Here is an 11,912-nt window from a genome sequence, read left to right as displayed (position 1 = left end):
TAAGTGAAAATGAGTTCAGAATAGCTATCATCAAAATACTCAATGAGGTAAAGGGAAATATAGAGAAACATGTCAATGAGTTCTGGAGTTACTTCACAAAAGAGATTGAAACTATAAAGGAGAATCAATCAGAAATACTAGAGATGAAAAATACAATGGATCAGATAAAACAGAATACAGACTCCCTGAATGCCTGTGTAGACACCATAGAGGAGCAAATTAACATAATCGAAGATAGACAGGTTGAATGGCTCCAGACAGAGGAACAAAGAGAACTAAGAATTAAAAAAACTGAAGAAAATCTCAGAGAAATAGCTGACTCAATGAGAAAATGCAACTTAAGAATCATCGGAATTCCTGAGGGCATGGAAAAGGAAAATGGAGCAGAAAGTGTGCTCAATGACATAATAGCAGAGAACTTCCCTAATCTAGGGCTTGAGCGAGAAGTGTGTGTGGAGGAAGCTTTCAGATCTCCTAGATTTGTCAATGTAAAAAGACCTACTCCAAGGCATATAGTAGTAAAAATGGCAAAAATGGATGACAAAGAAATAATACTCAGGGCAGCAAGGCAGAAGAAAATAACCTACAAAGGAACCCCTATCAGACTTTCAACAGATTTCTCTACAGAAACCTTACAAGCTAGGAGAGATTGGAATGACATATTCAAAACTTTAAAGGATAAAAATCTTCAGCCAAGAATACTCTATCCAGCAAAAATATCCTTCAGATATGAGGGAGAAATTAAATCCTTTCCAGACAAGCAAAAGCTAAGGGATTTTGTAGCCACAAGACCTCCACTACAAGAAATCCTCAAGAAGTCCCTCAGACCTGAAAAAAGAAAAAAAGGGAGAAAGGGGTCACAAAACACAGAGTAAGGAGACAAATAGAACCAGAATAGGATAGCAAATATTCAACCATAGCATTAGGATAAATGGAAGGAAATCACCAAAGTGAAGAAAATCTTATTGCTCTTACCACAAACTCACAACACAAGTTGGAATAAGAGATGAAAATAATAATTTAGGAGGGGAGGAGGAAAGGGATTGAATCAGTTTAGGTTAAGGAAGTCAGAGGCCACCAGAAAATGGAATATGTTATGCATGAGGTTCTCAATACAAACTGCAGGATAGCCACTAAACTATAAAACAGAACAGGGACACAAAACATAAATAAGGAAAAAGCTAAAAAACCCAGCATAAGAAATTGCAGAAGTCGATGGGTAGGCTAAAACACATAGGACAAGAAACAAAGGAAACACAGGAAAACTGGAAAATGAACAACAGAATGATAGCATTAAACCCTCATGCATCAATAATTACCCTCCATGTAAACGGATTGAACTCTCCAACAAAAAGACACAGAGTGGCAAGATGGATTAAAGAACAAGATGCAACAATTTGTTGCCTCCAGAAAACACACCTCAGCTCCAAGGACAAACACAGGCTCAGAGTGAAGGGGTGGAAGACAATACTCCAAGCTAATAGCAAACAAAAGAAAGCAGGTGTCACAATACTTATATCAGACAAAACAGATTTCAAGATAAGGCAGGTAAAGAGAGACATAGAGGGGCCGGCCCCGTGGCCGAGTGTTTAAGTTCATGTGCTCCGCCATGGCGGCCCAGGGTTCAGATCCTGGGTGTGGACATGGCACCGCTCGTCAGGCCACGTTGAGGTGGCATCCCATATGCCACAACTAGAAAGACCTGCAACTAAGATATACAACTATGTACCAGGGGGGATTTGGGGAGATAAAGCAGGAAAAAAAAAAAAAGATTGGCCACAGTTGTTAGCTCAGGTGCCAATCTTTAAGAGAAAAAAAAAAGAGACGTAGAAGGCCAGTACATAATGATCAAAGGGACACTTCATCAAGAAGAAATAACACTTATAAATATCTATGCACCCAACACAGGAGCACCAAAGTTCATAAAGCAACTATTAACAAGCCTAAAAGAACATATCAAAAATAACACAGTAATAGTCAGGGCCTCAACACCCCACTCATATCAATGGACAGATCATCCAGACAGAAAATCAACAAGGAAACAGTGGAGCTAAATGAAAAGCTAAAACAGTTGGATTTAATAGACGTATATAGAACACTTCACCCCAAAACAGCAGAATACACATTCTTCTCGAGCACACTTGGGACATTCTCAAGGATAGATGATATGTTGGGAAGTAAGGCAAGCCTCTACAAATTAAAAGAAATTGAAATAATAACAAGCATCTTCTCCGATCATAATGCTATAAAGCTAGAAATTAACTACAAGAAAAAAGCTGAAAAAGGCACAAAGATGTGGAGACTAAACAATATGCTATTGAACAAGCAATGGATCATTGAAGAAATTAAAGAAGAAATAAAAAAATACTTGGAAACAAATGAAAATGATAACATGCCATACCAACTCATATGGGATACAGCAAAAGCTGTATTAAGAGGGAAATTCATCACAATACAGGCACATCTTAACAAACAAGAAAAATCCCAAATCAGCAATCTTAAACTACACCTAACTGAATCAGAGAAAGAAGAACAAACAAAGCCCAAAGTCAACAGAAGGAGGGAAATAATAAAAATCCGAGCAGAAATAAATGCTATTGAAACAAGAAAGGTAGTAGAAAGGATCAATGAAACAAAGAGCTGGTTCTTTGAGAAGATAAATAAAATTGATAAACCCTTATCCAGATTTACAAAGAAAAAAAGAGAGAAAGCTCAAATAAACAAAATCAGAAATGAAAGAGGAGAAATAACAACAGACTCTGCAGAAATACAATGGATTATAAGAGACTACTACAAAAAACTGGATGGATAACAAAGCAAAATGGATAACCTAGAGGAAATGGATACATTCTTGGATTCCTACAATCTCCCAAAGCTTAGTCAAGAAGAAGCAGACAATTTGAACAGACCAATCACCAGGAAAGAGATTGAAACAGCAATAAAAAACATCCCAAGGAATAAAACCCCAGGACCAGATGGCTTTCCTGGGGAATTCTACCAAACTTTCAGAGAGGATTTAATACCTATCCTTTTCAAGCTATTCCAAAAAATTAGGGAGGATGGAACACTTCCTAACACATTCTACGGGGCCAACATCACACTGATACGAAAGCCTGACAAGGACAGCATGAAAAAGGAGAACTACAGTCCAATATCACTGATGAACATAGATGCAGAAATTCTCAAAAAAATTTTGGCAACCCGAATTCAGCAATTCATCAAAAGGATCATACATCATGACCAAGTGGGATTCATACCAGGGACACAGGGATGGTTCAACATCCGCAAATCAGTCAATGTGATATACCACATCAACAAATTGAGGAATAAAAACCACATGATCATCTCAATAGATGCAGAGAAAGCATTTGACAAGATCCAACAGCATTTATGATAAAAACTCTGAAAAAAATGGGGATAGAAGGGAATTACCTCAATATAATAAAGGCCATATATGACAAACCCACAGCCAACATCATACTCAATGGGCAAAAACTGAGCGCCATGCCCCTGAAAAGAGGAATGAGACAAGGATGCCCTCTATCACCAGTCTTATTTAACATAGTACTGGAGGTGTTGGCCAGAGCAATTAGGCAAGAGAAAGGAATAAAAGGAATCCAAATAGGGAGGGAAGAAGTGAAACTCTCGCTTTTTGCAGACAACATGATCCTATATTTGAAAACCCCAAAGAATCCATTGGAAAACTTTTAGAAATAATCAACAACTACAGCAAAGTTGCAGGGTATAAGATCAATTTACATAAATCAGTAGCATTTCTATATTCTAATAACGAACTAACAGAAAAAGAACTGAAGAACACAATATCATTCACAATCGCAACAAAAAGAATAAAATACCTTGGGGTGAATTTAACTAAGGAAGTGAAAGACCTATACGGGGAAAACTACAAGGCTTTTCTAAAAGAAATGGATGACGACATAGAGAAATGGAAAGACATTCCATGTACTTGGATTGGAAGAATAAACATAGTTAAAATGTGCATTCTACCTAAAGCAATCTACAGATTCAATGCAATCCCAATCAGAATCCCAACGACATTCTTTACAGAAATAGAACAAAGAATCCTAAAATTCACATGGGGCAACAAAAGACCCTGAATTGCTAAAGCAATCCTGAGAACAAAGAACAAAGCTGGAGGCATCACAATCCTTGACTTCAAAACATACTACAAAGCTACAGTAATCAAAACAGCATGGTACTGGTACAAAAACAGGTGCACAGGTCAGTGGAACAGAATTGAAAGCCCAGAAATAAAACCACACTTCTGTGGACAGCTAATCTTTGACAAAGGAGCTGAGGGCATACAATGGAGAAAAGAAAGTCTTTTCAACAAATGGTGCTGGGAAAACTGGAAAGCCACATGTAAAAGAATGAAAATTGACCATTCTTTTTCACCATTCACCAAAATAAACTCAAAATGGATCAAAGACCTAAAGGTAAGACCTGAAACCATAAGGCTTCTAGAAGAAAATGTAGGCAGTAGACTCTTTGACATCAGTATTAAAAGGACCTTTTCAGACACTACATCTTCTCAGACAAGGGAAACAATAGAAACAATAAACAAATGGGACTTCATCAGACTAAAGAGCTTCTTCAAGGCAAAGGAAGATAGGATTGAAACAAAAAAACCCACTAACTGGAAAAAAATATTTGCAAGTCATACATCCAACAAAGGCTTAATATACATAATATATAAAGAACTCATACAACTCAACAACAAAAAATCAAACAACCCAATCAAAAAATGGGCTGGAGACATGAACAGACATTTCTCCAAAGAAGCTATACGGATGGCCAATAGGCACATGAAAAGATGCTCATCATCGCTGATCACCAGGGAAATGCAAATCAAAACTACACTAAGATATCACCTTACTCCCATTAGAGTGACAAAAATATCTAAAACTAATAGTAACAAATGTTGGAGAGGTTGTGGAGAAAAAGGAACCCTCATACACTGTTGGTGGGAGTGCAAACTGGTGCAGCCACTGTGGAAAACAGTATGGAGATTCCTCAAAACATTAAAAATAGAACTACCATACGATCCAGCTATCCCACTACTGGGTATCTATCCAAAGAGCTTGAAATCAGCAATTCCAAAAGTCCCATGCACCCCAATGTTCATTGCAGCATTATTTACAATAGCCAAGATGTGGAAGCAACCTAAGTGTCCATCAACTGATGATTGGATAAAGAAGATGTGGTATATATACACAATGGAATACTACTCAGCCGTAAAAAAGAACAAAATTGTCCCATTTGCAACAACATGGATGGACCTTGAGGGAATTATGTTAAGTGAAATAAGCCAGATAGAGAAGGACAATCTCTGTATGACTCCACTCATATGAGGAATTTAAAAATGTAGACATAGAGAACAGATTAGTGGCTACCAGGGGAAAGCTGGGGTGAGGGGTGGGCACAAAGGGTGAAGGGGTGCACTTACAACACGACTGATAAACAGTAATGTACAACTGAAATTTCACAACATTTTAACCTATCATTAACTCAATAAAAATGAAAAAATAAGTAAAAATATAAATGTCATAATAAAAAAGACTGAGAAACTATTCCAGATTAAGGGTGACTAAAGAGACATGACAACTATGTATAATACTTTATCTGACTGGATCCTCTAATAGAGAAAAAATAAACTGCTATAAGGGATATTATTGGGCCAATTTACAATATTAAAATCCAGACAATAGATTAAATTATTGGCTCAATATTAAATTTACTAAAGTTGATAACAGTATTGTTACTAAGTAAGAGAATATTTTATTCTAAGGAAATATATATACTGAAGTATTTGTGGATAAAGGGCCATGATTTATATAATTTACTCTTAAATATTTCAGAAAAAAATGATTATCCATCATCCATCCATCCATCCACCTGAGAGAGAGAAAGGAAGAAAAACCAAGTGCTAAGAAAATGTTAATAAAGGATGAATCTGGGTAAAAGGTAATGAGGGTTTCTTGTACTATTCTTTTTTTTTTTTTTGGTAAGTTTTGGACTTCTTTTTGTTTGAGGAAGATTAGCCCTGAGCTAACATCTGCTCCAATCCTCCTCTTTTTGCTGAGGAAAACTGACCCTGAGCTAACATCTGTGCCCATCTTCCTCGACTTTGTATGTGGGACGCCTGCCGCAGCATGGCTTGCCAAGCGGTGCCACGTCCGCACCTGGGATCTGAACCAGCAAACCCCGGGCTGCTGAAGTGGAATGTGTGAACTTAACCGATGTGCCACCGGGCCAGCCTTCCTGTACTATTCTTATTCTTACAACTCTTCTATAAATTTTAAATTATTTCCACATAAAATACACAAAAGTAATATAAAAATATTTTCAAACATTCGAGGACTAAACAATTTAACCATCATTTTATAAGAATATGTGTGTCTTGGAAAAGTGAGGAAGTAACCCAGAAAAAAAATATGGAAGATCCAGGAAATTGGGAACCCACAGAGGAGAAAGAGAAAGGAAGTGCCAAGAAGGCAACAGCATTCTGGGGTAAGAGAGCAACCAGTCCAGATTGGAGAGAAGGATAAAGGGTTGTGGGAGAGAGATCTCTTGGGGAAAAAAACCCCTGATAGATTACTTGAAATAGTTGAGTGTTTGGGAGAAGTGTTATTAATTGTTTCACAGATCTGTGGGAGAATATTTGGAAGAAATTAGTAAGGGGTCATAAAAAACAAAGGAAATTAAAAAAAAATCAGGCAACTACAAAGTACAGGAAAAGCAAAAAGTTGAATAAGAAAGGGAACATAATTACAAAACATAACTTGGCTTATCAAGTAAGAATATTTATAGTCATGATAATGTAAACACTTCATTTTTATAACCAAAACTTGTGATATTATATCAGGAGAATGATGGAGTGCAGTGAGATGTAAAAAAGCTATATCCTCAACAATTACAACCAGAACTCAACAGATTCTATCTAAAATTAATAACTCTATGAAAAGCAGTATAAGCATATGTGGCAGCTACAGTTGGTTGCCTACAAAACATCCAATGTCTTTATTCCTTCTACCTAGGTTTTGTTCAGCATTCTCTCCCTCCATTGGCCATGTATAGCAGAGGGCATCTCCCAGGGGTAAACACTACTTGGTCCAAGTCAATCATGCTAGACTCATAGCCCTTTCTTACAAGCTAGGGCATGGCAATGTGCTGCAATTGTGGCCAATGACACACAAAGGAGAGCTTCAAGGAATAAATTTTTCACTCTTACCAAAGGCATTGTCATGTCTGGATGTGGTATTCAGAGCTCCTGCAGCCATCTTGTGAACCTGAGGGAGCCAGATAAGATGGCAGAGGGCAGAGCCCAGAAAGATGCAGAGAAGTTGAGGTCTGATCACATTACACCTTATATTTTCTTTTGGAAATATCTTTAAAAGATACAATCAACATAAAATAATGTAAGTAAAAAGAGAAAAAAAAAATTGTACTCTTAGCCTTCCGAATCCTTCATCCACACTTTGCTGTGAATAGATTGTACATTATTCTGGTTTTTTGCTTATGTTTATATGTATGTGTGTATGTATATATTATTTTTTATATATGTACGTATGTATGTGTATACACATTCACACACATACAGTTTTTTAAAACTCAAATGGGATCATATTATAGACTAGTGCTTAAGAATTATCTGGAGGACTTCGCAAACAGATTACTAGATGCCATCCCCCCAGAGATTGTCACACTGTAGGGATTACAGCTGTGTCTTCCTAAGTACTAGTGGAAAACTTGTCTGGAATCCTGCCACCTCAGACTTTCTGAATATGCGTGACTTGTGTCCCCATCCCTCTTGCTTTTCTTCCCAATCCTGGAGGAACAAATATCTTGTTCTAGATTCCCCTCCCCAACCAGAAAAGCACAAAGCCTGCAATGCATCTTCTCTCCCGTCTAGTTAATTCCCTCAACAAACTTATACTTTTAACAGAAAATGCCGGTTTTTAGGGATTGTTTTCATGTCAGTAGGCTCCAATTTGCAGTTTCTTCTTCTTCTTCTTCTTTTTTTAAGAAGCACAAACACTTATTAACTGCCCCCAAAGGGAGAGAAAATTCCAGATTTTAGTGTCTAAGATATTTGGCTACTCTCCTGGGAGAGGTTAAAAAAAATAATGTTCACTTCTTGATGATTGACAGCAGCAAAACCAGGAAAACAAATCACAGACCACTTTCTTAATCACCCTGCCACGTCTACGATACACCAGATGCTGCAGTAAGCTCTGCTAAAACCTGTCCAATGAGCCTTTGCGTGATGTTTTCTGCTTTGTCCTTTACTGATTTATCATGCCCTTTACAACGTATTTCCTACCTAAATGGCTGCATACTCATTCTGTTTGGTTTTTTACCTACCCGCAAACCTAGGTCCATTATGGAGATAGAAACAGGCTGGCAGAGACCTCCAGGAAACATCAGCAGACATGAATGTAAAATGATAACTGTTTGTTAGAGACAGACCTATTCTAGGATAAAGTGGTGCTTCCCTATACTAGTCTACTTCAGATTAAATTTAGATTAATTTCAATAGTATAAATAAAATTTGCTCTGATGTTGCTCCATTCCCTCTCCCATCCTTTGTTCTGTTATCATGCAAATTACATTTTTAGACATGATAATCCTATTAATAGAGTTTTATACTTATTATTTTATGCAATTGTCTTTTAAATCATATAGGAGAAGAAAAGAGTTGCAAAAATGCTTTTATGCTGTCTTTTTTATTTACCCATGTATTTACCTTAACAGTACCCTTAATTTCCTGTTGGGGCTTTGAGTTGTTTTCTAGTGTCCATTCTTTTCAACCTGAAAGACTTCTTTGGTATTTCCTGTAGGACATATCTGCTAGCAACAAATGATCTCTGCTCTTATTTATCTAGGAGTGTCTTCATTTCTCCTTTTTTGATGGATTGTTTGCTGGATATAGAATTCTTGTTAGACAATAGTACTTTAATATGTCATCCTTCCTTCTAGCCTCCATGGTTTCTAGTGAGAAGTCAACTGTTAATCTTATTGAGGATCTCTTGTACATGATGAGTTGTTTTTCCTCTTCTTTCAAGATTCTCTCGACTTTTGAAGTTTGACTTTGAAAAGTCTTTGACTTTTCAAGTTTGACTGTGATATGTCTAGAGGTGGATATCTTTGGGTTTATCTTTTGTGGAGTTCATTGAGCTTTTTTAGATGTGTAGATTAAGGCTTTCTATCAAATTTTGGAAGTTTTCGGCTGTTATTTCTTCATATTTTCACCTCTCCTTTTCTCTCTATTCTCTCCTTCTGCGGCTCCCATTTTTACATATGTTGAGATGCTTGATGGTATCCTACAGCTCTCTGAGGCTCTGTTCATTTTTCTTCATTTTTTGGTCTTTCTCTTCCTCAGACTGTATAATCTCAGTCCAAATTCACTGATTCTGTCATCTCTCACCTCAAATATGTTGTGGAGCCTCTATTGAAATTTTCATTTCAGTTATTGCAATTTTCAACTCCAGAATTTTTATTTGATTATTCTTTATTATTTCTCTCTTTATTGGTATTCTCCATTTGGTTTGATATTATTGTCATACTTTCCCTTAATTCTTTAGACACATTTTGCTCAGCTTTTTAAACCTATTTATGATAGCCAATGTAAAATCTTTGTCTAGTAAGTCCAACATCTGGGACCAATCAGGGGTTGATTGTATTGACTGCTTTTCCCTCTGTGTATGGGTCATTCTTTCCTGTTTCTTAGCATGTCTCATTTTTTTGTTGTTGAAAATTGGACATTTTAGATAATGTAGTTAGTCAACTCTAGAAATTAGATTCCCTCCACCCAATGGTTTATTGTTTTTGCTGACTGTTTGTTTAGTGACTTTCCTGGGCTAATTCTATAAAGTCTGTAGTCTCTGTAGTGTGCCGTCACTAAAGTCTCTGGTCAGTAAGCTAGTGGTCAACAGATGATTGGCCAAAGATTTCCTTAAATGCCTGAGCTAGCAAGTATTCCATCCTTCGCTGAGGGTGCTCTGTGTGTGTTGGATCATGCCTCCATTGCTCAGGCAGTTTACAAGTCTGCCTTAGCCTGTACTTCTTGCTTGCACAGGGCCTCAAGGTCAGTCAGAGGTGAGTCGTTGTAGCCCTCTCAGATCTTTCCTAGGCATGCACCCAGTGTGGCATGTGTTCACAGCCTTACAGGTCTCTAGAAATATATTAGAACTTCTTAAAGCCCCTGTGGGCATCTCGTTTCTCAGATCTTCCTGTTAAATTTTTGGTTGCATTCTTGTTTTCCCCAACGGGTATTGCAGCCTTAGGTAACTGTGATGTTAAAAATTGCCACTGAATGTTCTTGCCAAATGCCCTGTGGGCTTTTCCTGTGGAGTAAGTTCTGAGTCAGATCAAATAATGACAATAGCTTGTGAATGGAGCTTTTCCAGGGCGCCGTGAGACAGGTAAAATAGTGACAATGTTCTGGGGATGGGACCTTTTGAAGAGCTCCAGACCTGGTCTGTCCCCTCCAATGGCTGCAAGGCTGCTGGTTTTGAAAGCTACAATGAAGCTGGGGAGAAGGGGATGGGAGTAGGCCAAGCAAAAACACCACAAATACCATTGTTGTTACTGAGTTTCAGTGGGGTTTTTTGAATAAATGCTCTTCTGGTTGTCATAAGCCTTTGGTTATTTTCCAGAATTCTGAAAAAATTGATTTTGATAATTTTGTCACTTTTTTCATTGTTTTTATGTTTTATGTACTTACTCAATCATTCTGAAAGTCTTGCTTATATTGACTTTGTAAAGAGTTGTCTTAGTGTGGAGTGTGGCCACAGTGACTCGAAGCAGGTAGGTGCAGATGGTGATGCATAGGGCACCTGAGTGGGTCAGGACCATAAACTCCACCTGGCCCCAGTTCAGCACTGATGACACTTTTGAGCTGTCCCTGGAGAATGTGGGCCCTGGGTTCAATGGGGTTGCCCTCTTCTGGCCACTGCACTTCTAGCCCAGGCCTAATTTGAGATGGCCGATGAGGACAAGCAGTCCTGGCTGTGCTACGAGAACCTGGAGAATGATGAGAGTAGATCCCAGGCCTCTCTGGAATCAGATGGGGCCGTTCAACCCAACATTCCAGCCCAACATGCATCTGCATCTGTCAATAGTTATTTGGCACTATCAGCAAGAGTACCCAGTGCTCCTACAATGCCTGCTGCAGCTGGACTCAACACCCTTTGATGCAGAAGAACTGCCAGTGCTGGCCTCCTTCCTGCTCCTGCTGCTGCAGCTGGGAAACAGAAGAGTAATAGCTAGCATTTACTCTGAGTCTGCTTTGATCCAGGTGCAGGGCAGGTTTATTTTCCCTGCCTTACACAGGTCACACAGCAAGTGAGAGTGCTGACCCTGATCAGGGTGGGACTGGAAGTGGCCCCTCTCAAGGTGTCTCCAGGACCATCTTCTTCAGGCTAGGCTTCCTGTTGTTGGTCCCAGGAGTGTACCATGTAATCATCATCTACTGTGCCACCAAGGACCACTGGGGCTTCCAGTTCTTCTACCTGCCCTACTTTGTGAAATGAGCCATTGGTCAGAAGGCTGGGTGTGGGCACCGGCCAGGATCCAGTGTTGGCTCTGAGAGGCCCTGTGCAGCCTCCATACATCCACAAGGAGCACTCCTTGGACCCATGCCCCTCTCCATTTCCCTCATCCCAAAGGAAAAACCCCTCCAGGACCCTCGAACCCCCAGCCTCCTCAGGAGTTTGCTTAGGAGGTTTGGGATGTGCAGGCCCCAGGCCCACTATGTGGGGCTGGGAAAGTCACCCCTCACTGGCTCTGTGCCTTAACTTATTCTTGGGCTGCTGGGTTGTGGTGTTTTGTACTAATAAAAGGACAGTTAATTCCAAAAAGAAAAAGAAAAGAGTTGTCTTGTAAAATGT

General features: G+C 38.8%; 1 pseudogene; it reads left to right on the top strand.

Moving 5' to 3' along the window:
* Positions 1-10,587: 10,587 nt before the first annotated feature.
* Positions 10,588-11,555, top strand: LOC106826229 (transmembrane protein 134-like; annotated as a pseudogene).
* Positions 11,556-11,912: the final 357 nt, after the last annotated feature.

This window comes from Equus asinus, chromosome 21 (assembly GCF_041296235.1).
Source record: "Equus asinus isolate D_3611 breed Donkey chromosome 21, EquAss-T2T_v2, whole genome shotgun sequence".
In the NCBI taxonomy this organism is placed as follows: Eukaryota; Metazoa; Chordata; class Mammalia; order Perissodactyla; family Equidae; genus Equus; species Equus asinus.
Note: the sequence above shows the minus strand (reverse complement) of the source record. Positions and strands in the feature narration are given on the sequence as shown.